The sequence below is a fragment of the Solanum dulcamara genome, chromosome 5 (genome assembly GCF_947179165.1).
Source record: "Solanum dulcamara chromosome 5, daSolDulc1.2, whole genome shotgun sequence".
NCBI lineage: Eukaryota > Viridiplantae > Streptophyta > Magnoliopsida > Solanales > Solanaceae > Solanum > Solanum dulcamara.
Window position 1 is genome coordinate 73,731,146 of NC_077241.1, and position 11,302 is coordinate 73,742,447.

The following is an 11,302-nucleotide window of genomic DNA, read 5'->3' on the forward strand; positions in this document are numbered from 1 at the left end:
ATTACGACTAGTAGATGTACAAATTCATAACTTTTTGACTTATAATAAATTTAATATTAAAAATCTTAAATGTTGAATTCATAAAATTTAAATTTTGAATTCGTTTCGATATCTCTATTTCTCCTACGTACCATGGAAAATAGTGGCAAGCTCCCATAGATCTGAGTGATTAATTCTTCCCCTTCTCTAGCCTTGCCTAGCTAGCTCGATGGTCCCTATATGATAGAGAAAGAAATTCAAGAAAATATGCTTTCAGCGTAATTGAAATTATGTATTACTCCCTTTGTTTGAATTTATTTTTCCATTTTTGATTTGATACGAATTTTAAAAAAGTAAATAAGATTTTTGAATTTAATTGTCTCAAATTAAAAATGTATAGAATGTATCAAATGCCCTTTAATTTTGTGATTTTAAACATGTCATATGAAAAAATTAAATTAATATATTATGTGTGATTTATAATTTTACAAATAAAATAAAGACATAATACATAAATTTGCTCTTTAACTTGACCCCATTTCACATTTATGACCTTCAACTTTAGGTGTGCACACACTTAATAAATTTGTATAAAGTTGAGCAAATAGACACACAACCTACACATCAATTAGTAGGAATAATATCGTAAAATACTTATATTAATAATTATTTTTTTAATAAATATGTCAATTGAAATAGTAACAAGTAAAAATGAACTCAGGAAATATATATTAATGAGAGTTTTTCAATGGTCAAAAGGCTCTTGAATTTCCCACCCAATAAAAATAGGCATACCCTTCTTACTCTTTTTTTATTATTCTTTTTTAAAAAATACATCTAAAATTTTGCCAGAACTTAAATAAAGGGATTTTAATTCTTTTTTTCTTCTTCTGAATTTTGATCAAAGTCTTCAAGCTTAGTTCTTTATCCTCCTTCGTAAAAAGGAGGATAAAGAGTTTGAGAGAGGATGAGGTTTCGGTCATTTGAGTTTGAAAGAACCAAATGAAAAAAGGAAAAATTACTTAATTGAGTGCTTTTTAAAAATTAATTATTGATTTTAGCGATATTTTTTATTTATTACCGTTTATAGCAATACATAGTAATATTATGATAAATTTACACTTGTATTAATAGTGAATTATGCATACAATATAAATGTATTATAAGTGTTTTAAAATATATATTATGTTTGTGTAGTAAGAAACTGACACAATGTATTATAAGTCTATTAAAGTATGTGATAAATGTATTATCAATCTATAAAACGTGTATTATATATGTTTTATAAATAGTTCTCTGCAATATGTATTAAAACTGTATTATAAGTATTCAGTGAATTTTTTTTATTGCTATAGATGGTAAATATTTTCTTAATATTGTATATTTATGTAAGTTTTTCATGTAAAAATATATTAAATTCCCCCTTTTTTAGTTTTAAATAAGCGTGTGTTTACACATTCGGTATTTTAACTTAATTTTTTTACTAGGTAATTAATAAATGTGGTAAATAATAAGAAAAAAATAAGTTCAAAATTAAGAATAATAAGATCATACATAACTTAAATATATAATTGAAAATTTTATCATAATTTTATGTGTTTCTCTGCCTTTTTTGAATAAACAACATTGAATTTTATCTTTCGAATATTTGAAAAGAAAAAGAGCCAAATGTAGTCTATTTTGGCAATATCATTGCATTTATTCGAATTTGATTCCAATAAATTTTCTTCTCATTTTATCTAAACTGAAAATTGAATATAACGTAATAATTTTCAATCTATTTCGTTGATTATTAGGCTACGGTACCTTTAGGTGTTTCTTTCCTATTAATTGATAATAATAATAATAATAATAATATATAGAAGAGCCTTCTTTAATTATGCATGTCTATGATTATTATTAGTGATAGTGATGAGTCATGACCCTCTCTTTTGCATGTGTTTTTCTAAATGAATGTCTTAGAAATTCTTATTGTTAATTCCTACTGTTGCGTTGTACATTTGCATTTTATGATCTGTCTTTTAAGTGTAGTCACTATTCATTCCTTCGTTTTTTTATTTGTCCACTTTAAATTATGAATATGTTTTAAAAAATAATAATCGATATGAGTATTTTATTATAATATTCATGTTAATTAATTTTTTAGTAATAAATTTTTAAAAATAATTTAAAAAATAAGTAATTAATATTAAAAATAAAATAGAAAAATAATAATAATTAAATATTTAAAAGTGACAAATTAACAAAAAAATTATTTTTAAAATAGTGAACGAGTAGCCAGTACTGCCGGCCCATTTCCATTTTTGAACTTTTGTCATGTCCCTCTGTAATTAAATATAGATATACAATAGTCACGTGTGAATATTATTACTGAGTTTTTTTTTAAAAGGACATCTATTCCTCGTAGTCTTATTTTTCATTTTTGGATTTTATAATTGCACCTTTTTTTTAATAAAGAGATAAATTAAATAGTGATTTCATCTCTGTTTGAAGTACATATAAAAAAGACAATGGTAAATTTATGACCGTCATTATATATTATGTTTTCCTAAAGGTCTCCTTCTTGTGATTGTCATCGTATATTATGCTTTTATATTTATAATATTTTGATATTTGTAATTCATTGATTATATTAATTCAGATTTTTGTTGTATAAGATTTATAAAAAGAAAAGCTTTTTTTATAAAGAAATTTCTCCATATTGAAGAGTCAAGTTCAAAACTTTTGATTAAGAATTAAAATACGGCTATATATCTCAAGTAGGAGCATATAATTATACATATAGTTAAGACATAATTATTTTTTTAAAAAAAATAATAATAAACTTGATGACCCAAGAAATTAATTGGTGATCGAATACGGGAGGTGATGAAATTAGGTACATAAATTCTCTAGCTAACAACTAAAATGCATGTGCTTTGACGTACACTATATATAGGTGTGACAAAATTAATTCAAATTCGCTCGATCAACTCGTTCAATATTTTTAAGAGTTAAGTCATGATCCGTTTATTGAATTAGCCCAAAGAATTAAAAAAAATCAAAATAATCCAATAAATAATCAAGTCAAAACATATCAAAAATGTATAACCACAAATATACTAGTTCAATTTCACTTTGGAAAAGAAAAGAACAGTTGCAAATGACCTATCCACCTCATTTATCACAATGAATTATATTTGTTCGATACACTATTATCAATATAAATATTGAATATTGAAAAAAAAAATTAAAAAATTCAATTGAAAACAATAAAAAATAGTCATAAAAGGAAACTTCTCGGTGTTCAAGTGTCAAGTTCTGAGGATTTATATTCGTCAAAAACTTTCTTTGTTTTTTTCCATCTTTTCTTGCAATGAACTGAAAGATGAGAGACAGAACTCGATCTCAAAATTTAATTTAAAATCACTAGTCAATTTAACTACACGAATAAAAGACAAAAACAAAAAGCAAATTACATGTAACTAGGTATAACGCGTCAAAGGTCACCTACAGGTCAATGGACCAAATGCAAGTAATATGGACATAAACATATGGGGCATCTGACTCATTTACAATTTTGACTTTTAAAAATCAACGTTTTCATATTATAATATATTGTTATGATGAATATAACATTCGAAAATGTATATTTCATGTTTTTTTAAAAAAAAAAAAAATTGGATAAGAAAATAACGTAAATAGTAGTATATGCTTACGTCAAATCATAAAATAACACTCCCACCTTTTAATTTATTTATTTTACTTTTTTACTTCTCCGTTTTAAAAAAAATGTATCTTTTTTTTGTAACTCATTAATTATAATTATCATATGATATATTTAAAATTAAAAGATTAAAAAAATATTTTAATAAATTCGATATATTGTTAATTTAAAATCAAACGGAGGGAGTAATTAGAGTACCATGTCACTGAACTGCCAGTGTTAATTTTCAGTAAAAGTTCATTTTTTTTCTAGTGTGGTACTAGTATAATATTTTTAAAAATCAAAATAGAAATTATCTAATTAATAGAAAAACCGTATCATAACCATTCATCGTTTTACTTTCTTTTTTAATTCATTTCAAAAAAAAAAATATCACTAATTTTTTGACAACTCTTTAATTTTAATTTTTCATGCGACATGTGTAATACCATAAGATTAACGATATTTTGGTACATCATATATACCTTTAATTTAAGAATACAATTATTTTTTTTATATATTTTTTTAAATTATATGTCAAATCAAAACCAAGCAAGGACTGATTTTTCATTATTAGTGGAGTTAGTACAATTTTATTTTGTCCTTTTTGGCTATCTTGGCCAGATGTTTTCAGAATTAGTACAATAAGTCATTGAGCAAATAATTGTACATAAAAGAAGCAAAAATCTTGTATGTGTACCTGCCATTATTTATTGTGAAAATTGACAAGATATCCAACATATTGTAAGAAAAACAATTAGACAAATTATATTACAATCAAACAAAAAAAGTAACTTAAAATTTTTACTCCTCTGGTAAATTTTTTAATTTCCTACTTGGTACTATTTGATTCCCGTTTTATTTATTTGGTTTTATTTGAATTTACTCTAAATAGGCCAATTGGGGAATTTACACTGAATAGGCCCACTGTGCAGCAAAATTATATTTTTTTATATGGTTCCATTATTTTGAGTGTTTCAATTGAAATCAATGATTGTGTTTTATTATTAATCTTGGAGATTTCCAGCTAAAAAGGGGGGACAAATAAAATATCTTTCTTCTTATTATTTTATTTCTTCATCCCGCCTTCTGATAGAAAGCAACATAGTTTAGGATTAGGATTTAGTATTGTTGTGTTTAAATTAATTTTATATAGTTTATAATTAGGATAGAAAATTGCAATGCTATAATACAAAGATAGCCGTAGGGTTATATAAAAACCATTTATGTGCAATATTGCATGAGATAGCTGAGAAGAGACAACATAAAAAGTTATATTCGTTAAACATCGTTAAGAGTCATTATATAAAGAAATTAGCTTAGACAATATAGTGTCTATTTCGTCTATACTAAAAACAGGAATAATAAAGATGAAAGGATTGGAGTACGTCATCAAGCTTTCAAAAATATCTAGCTTGCATATTTTTTTACTATCTGATCCACAATTTCATTAAATTCTCTAAAAATGTGCTTGATTGATGTCCTTCTTACCTCACAGAAGTATTAGATAGCATATTAATGAGTTCCTTGCGATCAGTCTCGATTACTAATGTCAATAAATTTTCATGTAGTGCGATTTTCAGCCCGTGGAATAGTTAGGTAACTTAGCAGTTTTAGAGCCTTTTTAATGGATCAAATAATTAAAATAAAGTTAACAGTTAAACATATTATAAGTGTATCCACAAATTCAAAGTTTAAATTCTCTAAATTCATCATTTATATTCATTTCACACAGAGATAATATATTTTCTTTGTGTCAGTTAAACTCATATATATAGAACTCACAATACCCCCCAAAAATAAAGAGAGAGAAAGAAGGAAATAGTGACAAACAAATTCTAGCTATAAAAAAGGGCAGTCCGGTGCATTTAAACTCCCGCTATGCGCAGGGTCCGCTATCTCTACACAAAATAATTCATCCTTATTTTTTTTAGCAACAGATTAACAACAAATAACAAAAAATATAGTTGTTATATATCATGAGTTATGTAGCGATAAATTAACAATGATTTTCTATTTATTTAATTCATCTCTTTTTAAAAATGTCATATTGCATTTGTCTTTGTATAAGAATAGATCATGTGAAACCATATGAAACGATGTAAGATTGCTTTGTCTTTTAGACCTTTCTTTTTCCCATATGAAAATTGCTTCGTCTCTTTTTTAAAAAAAAAATAAATAAATGTTGTTTTAACTTTTATATCATTAATGGGGGATTAATTTTTCATAAGGTCATTCATCTAATAATCATTATCATACAAAATTATTTTTCTTCTTGATTTTAATTTTTTTAACAAAAAAAATAACTTTGTGAAATAATAACTATTAATCAAATGACAATCTAACAAAATTAACCCCATTTGTACGTGGATCAAAGATCCTCTTCTTTTGACAAGATATAAATTGTTTAAATATCTATATTGCACAATATGTCAAGAACTACCTCAAGTAATATTGAAAAGAAGCATATTCTAGATAATTAATGATAATTTGGTTGAAATTTATTTGTGTTTGATATTTATATTAGATCAAGCATTTGATCTTTATAATTGAAACAAAATTCAGAGTACATCTAATTCAATCAATGAAGTGATATAAATGTGTGACACCCATGCATAAAAGAGGGTAGGGAGAAGAGTGTGGGTCAAAGAGAAGGACCGACATATTTTTTTGATTGATATTATTTTGAAGAATGGTACATAGGATATCTTAGTCGAATCGTACGTAAAATAAAAAAAGAAAATGTGAAGAAAATTTATACGTAAAGTATAACACAAATTTATATAATATACAATTTTAGGCATAAATCAAACAACAATACGTGTCATAGACGACTTGAGTTGTGAGTCTGCAGTAACAAAATATGTATAAATCTCGGGTACATTGAAGGGGATAATTTCCTTAATGACACACTATGCATTCATTGAGCTTATTTTTTTTCTTACATAATTTTTCAGATACTGTTCTTATTTTAAGTTTCTGTCCAGTTTCTGTTTTTTATTTTCAGAAATTATTGTTACTGTTTCAACGTTTTACAATACAGATTACTAATAATCTTAAAGAAATTATTTTAGTTTATTTTTCTTTCATATTAAATTGTATTCTGTTTTGGAGACTAAAACCTATGTGGTTTTCTACTCCGTATGAAATAAATATTCTGACTTGAAAAGTATAAAAACTTCGTTGGAATATTAAAGTTCATACTTGTACAACGATTTGAAGAATATAAAAACTTCATCGTTGTTGTTGTAAAGAGCTCGATATTCTGAAGCATTAAGACAGTTTGTCTATTTTGACAGTGAAAAGAAATGGCAAGTGAAACTACTATTACTTCTCCGACTGTTGAGGCAACAGGCTGGATTGCTATGCCACCGGCGGAAAAAACAGATTTGTTTTTCCAAATGATGGCAGCAAAGGGTGTTCTTTTGGCTTACCACTCTTGGTATGCAGAAGTTCACCAACGAAGACTCTCCTTTGCCTGCTGCTGATATGTCGACCAATGAAAATTTTATGATTTCTGTGGCATGGACACAGACTGATTTTCTATGCAAGGGCTACATTCGAAGTGCTTTGGATGATGATTTGTATAATGTCTACAGTGCTATGAAAAATTCTAAAGAACTGTGGGATGCACTTGAGAAGAAATATAAGACTGAAGAGGCATGCTTCAAAAAAATTGTGGTTGCTAAGTTTCTAGACTATAAAATGATAGATAGCAGAACCGTTGGAACCCAAGTTCAAGAACTTCAACTTATTTTTCATGAACTTATTACTGAAGGCATGGTAGTAAATGAAGTATTTCAAGTGACTGCAATGATAGAAAAGTTACCTCCTTCGTGGAGAGATTTTAAAAATTATCTAAAGCACAAACGCAAGGAAATGAAGTTGGAAGATCTTGTGATTCGTCTCAAGATTGAGGAAGATAACAAAACAGTTAAAAAAATCGAGTGGAAATTCAGTGATTATGGGAGAGAACATCGTTAAAGATGCTGCTCGAAAGAATAAGAAAAGGATGAAACCTAAAGAATAAGGAGCAGAACAAGAAAAAATTCAAGGGCAATTGCTATAATTATGGAAAAGCTGGCCACAAAGCCCAAATTGTCATCTCCCTAAAAAAGATAAGGGAAAGGGACAAGCCAATATGGTGGAGAATAAAGATGGCATGAATTATCTATGTGCAATGTTATCGGAATGCAACCTAATAGGAAATCTCAAAGAATGGTGGCTTGATTCAGGAACTACATCGCATGTTTGTGCGGTCCAAGAAGCCTTCGCTACTTATTCCCCTATCGCACCTGATGCGACTATCTATATGGGATATTCTGCCATGGATAAGGTTGAAGGATATGGTAGAGTATTCCTAAAAATAACAGCCGGCAAGGTGGTGATGCTGAACAAAGTTTGTCATGTTCCAAAAAGGAGAAAGAACTTGATTTCTGTCGGTCTTCTTATCAAAAATGGATTCAAGTGTGTTCTAGTTTCATACAAAGTAGTTGTCAGTACGAATGAAATGTATTTAGGAAAAGGCTACCTCACTGAGGATCTTTTCAAACTAAATATAATGGTTGTTGATGATAATAAAGTTCAAACTTCTTCTTACTTACTTGAGTTAAATAGTTCATGGCATTCACATTTAGGACATGTCAATTATAAAATCTTGCGAAAACTGATTAATTTAAATATATTGCCTAACTTTGAATGCAATAAATCAAAATGTCAAGTAGTGTTGAATCTAAGTATGCTAAACATCCTTATAAATCTATTGAAAGGAATTTCAGTCCCTTAGAATTAATTCACACAGACATTTGTGATATAAAGTCAGCACCATTTCGTGGTGAGAAAAAATATTTTATAACTTTTATTGACGATTGCACTCAATATTGTTATATGTATTTGCTTAATAGTAAGGATGAAACACTTGATGCATTTAAGCAATACAAGAACGAAGTGGAAAATTAATTGAACAAAAAGATAAAAATGATTAGAAGTGATAGGGGTGGAGAATACAAATCTTCTTTTGCAGAGATAAGTTTAGAATATAAAATTATTCATCAAACTAGTGCCCCCACACACCACAAACAAATAGAATTGCGGAAAGAAAAAATCGAACATTAAAAGAAATGATGAATATTTTATTAATAAGTTCTGATTTACCGCAGAACTTGTGAGGAGAAGCTATCCTTACAGCTAATCGAATACTCAACAGGGTGCCCCACAAAAAAACACAATCTATTCCATATGAACTATGAAAAGGAAGAAAATCCAACTTGAAATATTTTAAAGTGTGGGGGTATTTAGCAAAGGTCCAAGTTTCTTTGCCCAAAAGGACAAAAATCGGACCAAAGATCGTGGATTGTGTTTTTATTGGCTATGCTAAACAACAAAGCTTGTCGGTTTTTGGTTCACAAATCAGACAATCTCAAAATTTATGTTAATACAGTAATTAAATCAGATAATGCTGAATTCTTTGAAAACATTTATTCGTATAAAATTGAATGTAAGTCGTCAAATGAAAGATCTAAACGACCGCTAGAAGAACCAAAGAAAAGTAAACCAACCAAAGAGGATCCAAAGCATAGCAAATGTTGAAGGATATCTACTTTCTTTGGACCAGAGTTTGTGACATTCTTACTTGAAAATGAGCCTCAAACATTTAAAGCAGCAATATCTTCTTTTGATTCAACATTTTGGAAAGAGGCAGTCAATAGTGAGATTCAATTAATTTTGAACAACTATACATGAGAATTGGTTGATCTACCTACTGAAAATAAATTTTTAGGATCAAAATGGATTTTTAAAAGGAAAATGAAAGCTGATGGCACTATTGACAAATATAAGGCAAGACTTGTGGTCAAAGGATATAGACAAAAAGAAGGCCTTGATTACTTTGACACATATTTGCTAGTAACAAAGATAACATTTATTCGGGTATTAGTGACACTGACAGCCGTATATAGTCTTGAAATTTATCAAATGGATGTCAAGACGACTTTCTTAAATGGAGAATTGGAGGAAGAAATTTACATGGAACAACATGAGAGTTTCGTAGTTTCTTGTAACGAAAAGAAAGTGTGCAAACTTGTTAAGTCACTTTATGAACTTAAACATGCACCTAAACAATGACATGTGAAATTTGACCAAAAAATATTGGCAAATGGATTTAAGATTAATGAGTATGACAAATGTATTTACATTAAAAATACTCCAAAGCATGAAGTCATTGTTTGTTTATATGTTGATGACATATTGATAATGAGTAAAGATATTGCCGATGTGATTGCTATGAAGCGTATGCTTGCTAGCAATTTTGACATGAAGACTTAGGGGTTGCTGATTTGATCTTAGGAATTAGAATACATAAAACTCCACAAAGTCTAGCATTATCACAGTTACATAATATTAAAAAGATACTTGATAAGTTTAAGTATTTAAATTCCAATGTTGCAAAGACTCCAATTAAAGTAAGTTTTGCACTTCAAAAGAATGAAGGTGAAAGTGACTCACAATTGAACTATGCACGAGTTTTGAGAAGTTTGATGTATATTATGAATTTTACACGACCAGATATATCATGTGCTATTAGCAAGCTGATTCGATTCACGAGTAATCCCAATCAAACTCATTGCATAGCAATGAAATGAGTCTTGGGGTATTTGAAACACACCTAAAACTATGCTTTGCATTATAATAAATATCCCGCAGTTATTGAGGGATATAGTGTGCAAACTAGATCAACGGATCATCTAAAGTTAAATCCATGAGTAGATATGTTTTCACCATTGGTGGAGGAGCAGCATCTTGAAAATCATCAAAACAGACAAGCATCGCCCCCTCTACAATAGAATCTGAATTTATAGCTTTAGACAAGGCCGGTGAAAAGGCTGAATGGCTCCGAAATTTCTTGGAAGATATTCCATTTTGGCCCAAAACTTTGGCGCCTATATGTATACATTGTGATAGCCAAGCGGCAATATGTAGGGCAAGAAGCGTTATGTATAACAAAAAATTGCGTTACATTCGACGGTGACACAATACTGTTAGACAACTACTCTCTAGTGGTGTTATCACTATTGATTACGTAAAGTCAAGAGATAACGTATCGGACCCACTAACAAAAAGCCTATCTAGAGAAGCTGTTGAAACATCATCGAGGGAAAAACGTATCGGATCCAAGAGATAACGTATCAGATCCATGACTCTCTAGTTGTTCCTTCTTGCTTTATGAAATAAACATTTGTCCCACATAGGTGGTGGAAAGAAAAGGTCTCCTACTTAAAAGTAGAAACACCCCTTCATGTTGCTAAAGGGTCAAGAAGAGGGTCTCCCCTCGCGTCGTCGTTGTTGTCACTCGGCTCGGCTTCGACTTCGGCTTCGGATTTGATTGATAATTTTTTTGGATCAATTTTTTTTTTAATTTTAATTAATTATTATTTAATTAATTAAAAATTCTGATCCGTAACCTGACTTCTTTCTTTCCTGTATTAATTTAAAATATTTCCTTTTGAAAGGTTGCAACTTTTTCTCAAAAGTTGCAAACCTTTTCCCAATAGGCAGATTTTTTTGAAAGGTTGCAACCTTTTCTGAAAAGTTGCAAACTTTTTTTTCAAATAGGCTATATATTTCTGTTGATCCTCAGAA